We start from the raw sequence: 11,021 nt of genomic DNA, 5'->3' as shown, positions 1-11,021 counted from the left end.
CTCCCTTTTCTTTCCCCTTTTCCCTCCTACTGCCTATAGGGCAAGTTAGATTTGTATACCTAACTAATTATGGTATTCCCTTCTTGAGCCAAATCTGATGAGAGTAAGGTTCAAACAATGCTCACCCCTTCTCCCTTCTTTCCCTTTATTGTAATAGGATTTTCTGTCTTTCCCTGTAATGTAATTTACCCTTGTCTGCCTCCTCCTTTCTCAGTACATTTTCTAAGATCAGACTAATCCACTTATTTGGATCCATTTAACTCACTTCATTAGATTTTTTTTATTATTACATCAAAGTCAATTAATATCCCCCCCTTTATGTATACTCCTTTAACATGGTGTAATAACAATACAGTTCTCAAGAGATGCAAGTGTCATCTTCCCTTGTAGGGATGTAAACAGTCCACCCTTATGAACAACGTATTGTATCTTTCTGTCCCATTTACCTTTTCATGTCTTTCTTGAATCTTGTACTTAAAGATCAGATTTTTTGTTGAGCTCTGGTCTTTTTATCAGGAAGGCTTGGAAGTCCCCTATTTTGTTGAATATCCATTTCCTCCCTTTAAAAAGCATGCTCATTTTTTAAGGGTAGTTGATCCTTGGCTGCATTCCAACCTCCTTTGCCTTAAGGAATGCCATGTTCCGCGACCTATGGTCTTTTAATGTAGAAGCTGCAAGGTCCTGTGTAATCCTGACTGAAGTTCCATGATATTTAAATTGTTTATTTCTAGCTGCTTGCAGCACCTTCTCTTTCATCTGGTAATTCTGGAATTTTGCTATTATATTCCTTGGCATTGTCAATTTGGGATCTGTTTGAGGTGGTGAGTGGTGTATTCTTTCTATGGTTATTTTACCTTCTGGTTCTGGGACTTCAGGGCAGTTTTCCTTTATGATTTCCTGAAAGATACTGTCCAGGTTCTTTTTTCATCATGATTTTCAGGTAGTCCAATAATTTTTAAATTGTCTCTCCTGGACCGATTTTCCAGGTCAGTTGTTTTACTAATGAGGTATTTTACGTTTTCATCTATTTTTTTTTTCATTTTTTTGTTTCTGTTTGACTGATTCTTGCTCTCTTATAGAATAATTAGTTTCCATTTGTCCATTTCTAGTTTTTAACAGATTGTTTTCTTCTGTTACTTTTTGTACTTCTGTCTCCAATTGGCCAATTGTAATTTTAAGGGATTTGTTTTCTTCAGTGTACTTTTTTTCAAGTTTGCCAACTGTGCTTTTTAGGGACTTGTTTTCTTCAGTGTACTTTTTTTCCAATTGGCCAATCGTATTTTTTGAGGATTCTTCTACCTCTCTCATTAGACTTTTAAAATCCTTCTTGAGCTCTTCTAAGAAGTCTTTCAGGTCTTAATACCAGTTCATATTCCCTTTTGATGTTGCAGATGTAGGTTTGTTGACAATGTTGTCCTCTTCAGTATTTCTGTCTTGATCTTCACTCTTCTCATAATATAAATCTATGGTACATTTCTTATTACTCATGGCATTTTTTTTATTCCCTGGCCTTTAAAGAGATTGAGCTCTCCTGCTGGGGAACAGAGGGCACTGACCCAAGCTTCTTGTGTTGGGAGCCTAGGTCTTGCTCCCTGGCTTTGTGTGCTGGGGCCTCTTATATTGGTAATTGGAAGCTGTAGAGTTTTGGCAGCTTACCTCGTGTTGGGCTAGAATCAGCAAGGCTGGAACTTTCAAGCAATTCTAGGTTGCTTGCTTTTCCTTTCCTTTATCTTTCTTCAGCTCCTTTTAGATGGGTGCTGCCAGGTGTTTATCTGCCTAGAGCCATTTGCAGTGCTGTCTCCCTCGTTTCTGCTAATGCACTGGGAGATTCCTTTGAGGTAGAGTGCCAAGGTACTTGGTGGTTTTCTGATCTGGTTTCCACTGGTTCTGCCTGCCCTCACTGAGGCACTTGGAGGTCCAGGCATTGGTGTTTGCCTGCTGTACCACCTGGACTTCAGGATCTCTTCCTGGTTGACAGTTGGAGGTTCTGACAGGTTACCTGATGTTGGTCTGGAATCAGCAATGCTTGGAATTTGGGAAAACTTTAGTTTGCTTTCTTCAGCTCCTTTCAGATGAATGCTTCAGGGTGCTTATCCACCTGGGTCCCTTTGTGGTGCTGTTTCCCTTATTTTGGCTGAGGCACTAGAGACCCATTTTCTGGGCTGCTGCACTGCTGTTCCCAGTCTTTATTCTTGTTCAGCTGTTCCAGGGTTGGTTGGTTTGTTTGTTTGTTTTCTGGGGTGATATTTTCTGGATTTTCAAAGGTTGGTAGGGGAGGGTGAGAGCGACTATGTTTTTACTCCACCCCATCTTGGCTCCCGGAAGCAGAAGTCCTATCAGCTTCTTCATTAAAGGATCAGAATACCTGCTTGGAATATGATATTCCAGAGGGAAAATGAGCTAGAATTACAACAAAGAACCACCTACTCAGAAAAACTGAATAAAATCCTTCAGGGGAAAAATGGGTATTCAATGACATAGAAGACTTTCAAGCATCCTTGTTAAAAACACCAGAACTGAATAGAAAATTTGCCTATAAATATAAGACTCAAGAGAAACAAAACAAGGTAAAGAGAAAAGCAAAATCATAAGGGACTTAATAAGCTTAAACTGTTTATATTCCTACATGGGAAGATGATATTTGTAACTTATAACACCTTTTTTCTTTATTAAAGTAGTTGAATATGTATTATGGGTAGTTGAATTACAGGAGGTGAATAGGAAGGGATGATATTTAAAAATAAAATTGGGGGGTGAGAAAGAGGAGTGCACTGGGAGAAGGAGAAAGGAAGAGGTAGAATGGGGTAAATTATCTCACAAAAAAGAGGTAATAAAAAGCTTTTACAGTGAAGAGGAAGAGAGGGAAGGTAAGGAAGAGTGAATGAACCTTACTCTGATCAGAACTGGCTCAAAGAAGGAATAACACACACACACACACACACACACACACACACACACACACACTCGATTAGGTATAGAAATCTATTCAACCCTACAGAAAAGTAGGGGAGGAAGGAAATAAGAGAAGGGGAATTGATAGAAAAGTAAGGCAGTTTGAGGCAGAGGGTAGTCAGAAGCAAATCACTTTGAGAAGAGACAGAGTGAAAGGAGAGAGAATAGAATAAATGGGGGTGTGAGGGATAGGATGGAGGGAAATACAGTGAGTAATAGTAACTGTGGGAAAAAAAATAGCAGCAAGTTTCTCTGATAAAGACCTCATTTCTCAAGCATATAAAGATCTGAGTCAATTAAAAAAAATTAGAGCCATTCCCCAATTGATAAATAATCAAAATATGTGATCAGTTTTCAGATCAAATAATCAAAGCTATTTATAGGTATATTGGAAAAAATCTAATTCACTATTGTTTAGAGAAATGCTAATTGAACAATTCCGAGTTACTACTCATACCTATTAGATTGTCTAATGGGACAGAAAAGGTAAATGAAAAATGTTGGGGGGCTATGGGAAAAATGAGACATTAATGCACTGTTAGAAGAGTTGTGAACTGATTCAACTATTCTGTAGTGCAATTTAGAACTACGTGGAAAAGGTTATAAACCATGCATACTATTTCACCTAACAATACCATTACTAGTTCTGTATCCCAAAACAGATAAAAAATAAAAAGGAAAAGCAACTATGTGTACAAAAATATTTATAACAGCTCTTTTCTGGGCTAAAACATTAATTGGGGGATGGCTGAATAAGTTGCGGTATGTTATTATGATGGAATACTATTGTACTACAAGAAATGTTGAGCAGGATGCTGTCATAAAAACCTAGAAAGACTTGCATGGGCTCATGCAAAGTGAAATGTAAGATGATTAGGTGTGAATGACAGCTATTCTCACAATGCAATGATCCAAGAAAAACTCTGAAGGATTTATGATGAAAAATTCTATCCATCCCCAAAGAAAGAACTGATGATGTCTGAATACAGATTGAAGCATACTTTTTAAACTTTATTTTTCTTGATGTTTTTTGGTCCATATTTTCTTTCACAACATGACTATTATGAATATATTTTGTATGACTACACAGTTATATTCTATATGAAATTGCTTCTCAATGAAGAGAGGTGATTGGGAGAGAGGAAAGAAGAGAATTTGGAACTCAAAGTTTTAAAAGCAAATGTAAAATTGTTTTTACATGTAACTGGGAAAAATAAAATAATCAATATAAAAATAAATGAATTAAAAATAAATAAAATAAAATAATCATGATAATGTGGACAAGTAATTTGAAGATAAAGAGAGAAGGCAGATTTCTAGGTGTGATGGGGCACAGATATGGAACAGTAGAAAGAGTACAAGTATTTTTGAACTAATTTGTAATAGTGGAATAAGATTTTATTTCCAAAGGGGAAAAAATGGAATGCCTAACAAAGATTTAAAAGGCTTTCTTGACCCCTTAACAAGATATAGAATATTGTCATGAGGAATATAAATGTGAAAAATATGGGTAAAATTTACCTGAAAAGCTCAAATTCAAACTGAATATACTTGCATCTTCCTCACTCTTTGTATTTCTTATGGTAGGTTCCATTTTTATCGTTGTGTAAACTTTTTACCACGTCAGCTAAATGACGTGCAAAATGTTTCTCCTTTCACATTTGCCTGCTGTCCTGACACATAATATTGTATGACACCTCTTAAAATCAGGTATTCTGCTGTCTTCTTTTTGACACTAGCCAACAAAGAAGAATGGAATATCAGATAAGATTCAAACAATAGACCAGTAACCTAAGTACTCACCAAATGAAGAAGAAAATAATGGTTCATGTTCTTAAAAATACTTGAGGTCAACAATGAACTTTATTCTTGTATGTTTGCTTGTTTGTTTCGTAGGAGCCTGTATACTAGTAGCATTATTTTGCTCTGTAATTATACATTTACCTCCTGTCGCTGTATGTGCAATGGTAAAAGGAATATTTGGCCTATGGGGATAGTATATAATTTCAAACCACTAATTAGAACTTTAGAAAGGCATCATGAGTTCAATTTTAAATACCTGAAAATTATGTCTTTGTTTACTTTTTGTTTGTTTGTTTTACATAATAAACTGATAAGAATAAAAAGCTATCAGTAATTAGGATTCTTAAATTCCTTTTCATGTCAGAGCCTCACTTTGAAACTCTTTGTGAAGAATTCAAGTTTTGTCTAGGTCTTCATTTCACTATTCGTAAATGAGGGAAATACACTACTTGGCTCAAAAAAACGGACTCATAGAAACATAGAATGCCAGAATGAAAAGGAATGTAAAAATTACCTGGCCCATCATTCTACAGATGAAGAAAATGTAGCCATTAGAAGCTAGGGTTGAGAAAGATCATAAACCATTGTTTGTAAAAACTGCTTTGATCTGTTTTGTTGAAAGATGCTTATAAGAAACTATAATTTTAAATTATAAAGCCATTACTATGAGGTAAGATGTGACTACTTCAAATATGCCAAGGTTAGCAGGTTTTTTTTGATCCTCCCATTTCCAGAAGTGGAGTCCCAAATTCTATTAATAACTCATTAATTTATTTAGCATAAAAATACCAAAATGATCTCCTGCCATGTCCATACCTCCTCCCCCCGCCAGCACACACACACCAGGTGTAAATTCTCTTAGTGAATTTTACTTTACTGTTATTGCAAGGAAATATTGTAATTTAAAGGATGTTCTGCAGGTCATGTACAATTAGGCTTAGTGCCCTCCACCCCAGCCTGGATAGGCACAGAAAATATGTTTTGTGCATCAAATGAAGAGTAGATTTAAATTTTGGTTTGGAATGTAAATTCCTGTGTTATCCCTAGATGGTTCACTTAGTAGACATGAAGGTATCCATAAAAGCTGCATTTTTATTAATTTTTGACTCCAAGCATAATGGTTATTCTAAACTTGTTTATATATATACACACACATATATATATGTGTATATATATGTATGTGTATATATATAATATAACATACATATATATACATATATATATACACATACACATATATATACATACATATATTATATATTTATAAATATAATATTACTATACATATATATGTATATATATATATATACACACACATATATATATGTATATATATGTATGTATATATATATATACACATACATATATATACATATATATATGTATATATATATGTATATATATATACACATATATATATGTATATATATATGTATATATATATATACATATATGTATGTATATATATGTGTATGTGTATATATATATATATACATATATATATATATATATATATATATTTTTTTAAGGATGGTGCACTGAGGAAGGTTACATCAGCCTTTGAGGTCATTGTTAGATGACTCCTCCTTTTATTCAGAAGCATGTGCCCAAAGGGGATAGATAGAGATGGCATGCTAGGGAGAGCCTAAAATTTTATACAGATTTTTTTTTTACACTAGAGAATTATCAAATGGTTCTTAGCTGCAGCTCCAATTAAGATAGATGTCTTAATAAGGCACATCTCAATGGAAACATGCATTGAAAATATAGTATTGAGAATGAGACCAAATTGAACCTCAGTGAAAATGTTCATGTTCTCAACTGGTTTGTAAATTGCTCTAGAATGCCTAGTAAAAGAAGGTGGTTTATTTTCTAGACTTAAAACAATTTTTTTCTGTCTTTTTTTGACCATTTTAATACTGTCACTACAAATGAATATTCTTTTTTAAAATATTTATTTGTCATCTTAATCATTTCATTCTGAGAAAATTTCTTTGAATATCTATTATGGACTTATTTTCCAATATCTCCTCTTTTCCTTACATGACTTGATTTGGTCTTATGTGACATGTAACTTAGTGAATTATTCATGTCCTTTCCATCTAAAACTACCTACCTATTGAATATTGCTCTGCTTTTCAGTATATCTGCTAAAAAGCAGGTGGGTAAAAGAAAATGTGATATGGAAACTGCTTGCATTTGATCATTGACAATACCACTGACGATGATGATTTGGAGGAAGGGGAGAATGTGGCAATTAGCATAAATATGATGAGGAATTGTATTCAATCATAAAAACATATATAGTATTTGGACATAGAATGAGCCTTAAATGTCTTTCAGCCCACCTTCCTTAAAAACAAACAAAAAATGAGCAAAAACCCAGAGTAATAGAGTGAAACTCACACAGATAGTAAGTAGAAGAGGTAGAAGTCAAACTAGAGTTATCTGTGCTTTTTACCTTTGGAAATAGAGGTGTCCCATGCCATCCTGGTTTCCCATAAATATAGCTGACGTGGAATTGGGGGTGTATAAGCCTGAATTGTTGAGAGAAAAGAGACATTAGATCATTATGATGTAAATGACTAGGTACCTAGATGTGTGATTGAATAGACATATTAGCAAACAATTTTCTGGTACCAGAAAACCTGTGAAAAATGAAAATTCTATTCCTTTGGGTCGTCTAGAATATTATGAGTCAAATATTATCTTAGTTCATGTGAGTATCCTGAGAACAAAGTCTTATCTATTTATACATGGCCTATGATTTCTCAAGCTCTTTTTTCTGTTTATGAGCAGTAAATAAATACACACATCCATGCAATTTCTGTATTTCTAGCTTCAATTTCACTTCTGCTTATCTCACCAAAAGCCTACTTTAGATGTCCACTCTACAGCTAATGTCTATGAGGCACAAACTTAGGTATCCTTTATAGAGGAAATAGGCAAATGATTTAAAAGCATGGTAAAAAGGTAATGCATTTCCTTGGGAAAATATTGTGCTATCCACTGTGGAAATACAGACTACATCCTTTTATACGACACTTATTTCCATTAACATTGCATTTTTCCATTATGAAATGTTAGTAAAATATATCAAATAAATTGATGTTTGATGAAGTATATTAAGTTGTTAGCCTTGACTGTTACTACACTTGCCAGTGTTTTAGCAAAGTTGTTTAAATGAGTAGAACACATTTCTTACCCTATGAATTTCAAAAAATACACATTTTAAAAATATTATTTTATCTTTTTATTTTAAATTCAGAATCCTTTCCCTCCTTTCCACTGCTACTCCACCCATTGAGAAAATAAAAAATGTGATATCAATGACACACACGAAATCATTCAAAATATATTTCCATGTAAGCCATGTTGTAAAAAAAAATAAAGTGAAAAATATATTTAAATTTGTGCTCAGAGTTCATCAGTTTTTTCCTCTGAAAGTAGACCTCATTTTTCAACAAGAGACTTCTGGAATTGTCTGAGGTCATATTATTGATTGGAGTAGCTAAGTCTTTTAAAACTGTTTATCACAGTATTTCTGTTACTACGTAAAATGATCTCCAGGTTCTGCTCACTTCACTCTTCATCAATTCATACAGGTCTTCTTAGCTTTATCTGAAACCATCCTCTCTGTCATCTCTTATAGCATAATAGTATTACATTACAATTATATACTACAACTTGTTCAGCCATTCTCCAAATCATGTACAACTCCTCATTTCAATTCTTTGCCCCCATGAAAAGAAATACTATAAATATTTTTGTATGAGTAGATCCTTTTTCTTTTTTCTTTGATTTCTTTGGAATATTCCTCTAATAGGAAAAAAAAACTAAAGGAAACATTAAGAAAAATAACATAGCATAAATAGGGGTTCACGTTTTTTACATCTAAATTATTATTATAACATGACACCTACAAAAAGTGCAATATAGTAATAAGAAATGTTTTTTCCATAGTCCACTTTGATTTCAACCTGACCTCCAGACAGCCAAGTTTCATACTGTTTCTGTTGTTGTTGCTGTTGTGATTTTGCTTAAAGTTAGAAGAGATTTCATTAAAACAGCAAAGTTGAAATTTTGATTAGGGGAGTAAAATTTTTTTTAGATTTTTGTTGCATTACAAATCATAATGGAGCTTGTTATTAACATATTTTATTATTAAAATTCTTGTTAATGTATTCCTGTGATTCACTTTAACTGGAAAATTAAATGAATTGTGAGAAAAAAATAAACCTAAGAATCACACAAAAATTCTATGAGTTACTCTATAGTGAGAGTGAAAATGTTTCTTAGTGAAAGTCATATACCATTTCTACCTTTCTCTCTTAAAAAAAAGTCAGGTCCACACAATTTTGGATGAGCTTGGTCATTTGAATTTGATGTTTTAATGGAGATTGAAAAGAGGACTACTGGGATTAATTTTCTGTAGTCCTCAGTTTAGTAGACCTTTGAAGTAAAAGTAATTAAATTTGACTCAGAATCATAAATCCAGAGCTGGAAAGGATCCCAGAGGCCATCTAATCCACTCCTTTATATTACATATGAGGAAACTGATATCCAGGGATATATATATAGTGTATGTACACACACACACATACATATACACATAATTATTAATAATCAATATCTTGGAGATTCAGAGGTCCCCACCCTTCTTCCGAAGTTCTAACTTTTAAGTTCAGTTTTTCCTCTGAGAAATATTAATGATAATGAGATTTCATCCACTCTCCCTATACTGGTCAATCCCCGAACCAAGCTTGCAAGTAATTTAATCTTCAGTAGGGAAACCCATTGTGTTCAACTCATGCTTGGGTGGAGACAGATTTCTTTGTCTAGATAACCAAAATCCTGGACTAGTGGTCTGATAAAAGAGGTATTTCCTCTGTCCAGAGAAGAAATGATGATTGGACTGACTTCAGGCTCTGTTGGAAGGATATATAGACTGTGTACCCTAACCACAAAGAGAGCTAAGTTCCCATCTGACTCTCTGCATGCCACCCTCTTTGAGAGAAATAAACAAAGACACAACCTAACTCTGAAGGTTCTGTATATGGGACTTAAACACAAAACAAAACACAACAAACAAACAAAAAAAACTAACCTTGCCTTGAACACTGCAAAACATAGGAAAGCATTCAATATAAAACATTGTTTCCATTTCTTTTTTTTTGGGGGGAGGGGTTTCTAATTGAGAAATTTATTTAAACAGATCAAATAAAGCAGGTGCCTCTTTGTCTCTGCATTTAGAAGAAGGTGTTGGGCCTCTTGGTAGTAAAGTGTGGTTTGTGCTGGCCACGCAGAACTCTGTGGGGCACAGGGAACTTGATTTTGGAGTCGTGAAACTGCTTGACTGCAGATGAGTGGCACTTGCTGGCAGGAATTTCTTCTACTTTCTTGATCTGGATGGAATGGGCCCGAATGCGGTGAAGGGCTCCCAATATCTCGGTAGCATTGAGTGACAGCACCAGAATTGATCACGTCCCTAAACTCCCTGTACGTGTTCTGGGCTCTATTCCTGGAATCATAGTGCAGCCAGATGCCAAAGTTTTTCACCCTAAGATGAGACTTTTCAAAGACCTGTCCACCATATACAATTTCTCCAGAAGACTTCATCTTTTTCAGCTGGGAAACAAAGTACCAGAATCAGGACTTCGCTACAACATGATTAGGAGCAAAGTCTCACATCTGATAAAGAGGCAGCACTGGACTCTTGGGAATAGGAAGGCAGGTTCCAACTACCTTATATTCTCTCAGAGTGCCCAAGGCCTTCATGGTGCTGCTGCCTCACTCACCACCTACCCGTAAAAGGACAATATTTCCATTTCAAGGAAGCAAATACTACTCCTATTCAAAGCTGTCCATCTTTGTTTTCTTATGGGCTTTTTTTTGTTCTCTGCTATATACTTCTTACTTTAATTTTCTCTCCCACTCCTTACCCAAAGAATGCTACAATTAAGTGAAGATTGTGCTAATCATTACATTGTTATTATTTCTTTAATTTAATGCAGTTGTTCCATATGTGATAACTTTAAAGTGGTTGTAAAATGCCAAAGGTAATAAGATCAATGAATTCCATGTGTGATCATTTGGAAGTGTAATTAGTGTAATCTGTTTTTTTCTGTTGTTGTTTCTGTTACTATTGTATTTCTAAATTCTGTTATATTACAAAATTTGAGAGACCATTGTAAAACAGAAACTATTAGACAAAGTAATTTTAAATCTGGATTTTGTTGCACATAAGCTGTGCTTTTAAAAAGATG

General features: G+C 34.3%; 1 pseudogene; it reads right to left on the bottom strand.

Annotated features, from left to right (window-relative positions):
- Positions 1–10,004: 10,004 nt before the first annotated feature.
- Positions 10,005–10,533, bottom strand: LOC110207755 (large ribosomal subunit protein eL20 pseudogene; annotated as a pseudogene).
- Between the last annotated feature and the right edge of the window lie 488 nt (positions 10,534–11,021).

This window comes from Phascolarctos cinereus, unplaced genomic scaffold (genome assembly GCF_003287225.1).
Source record: "Phascolarctos cinereus isolate Bilbo 61053 unplaced genomic scaffold, phaCin_HiC Scaffold_4;HRSCAF=312, whole genome shotgun sequence".
NCBI lineage: Eukaryota > Metazoa > Chordata > Mammalia > Diprotodontia > Phascolarctidae > Phascolarctos > Phascolarctos cinereus.
This window is presented reverse-complemented; position numbering and strand designations above follow the sequence as displayed.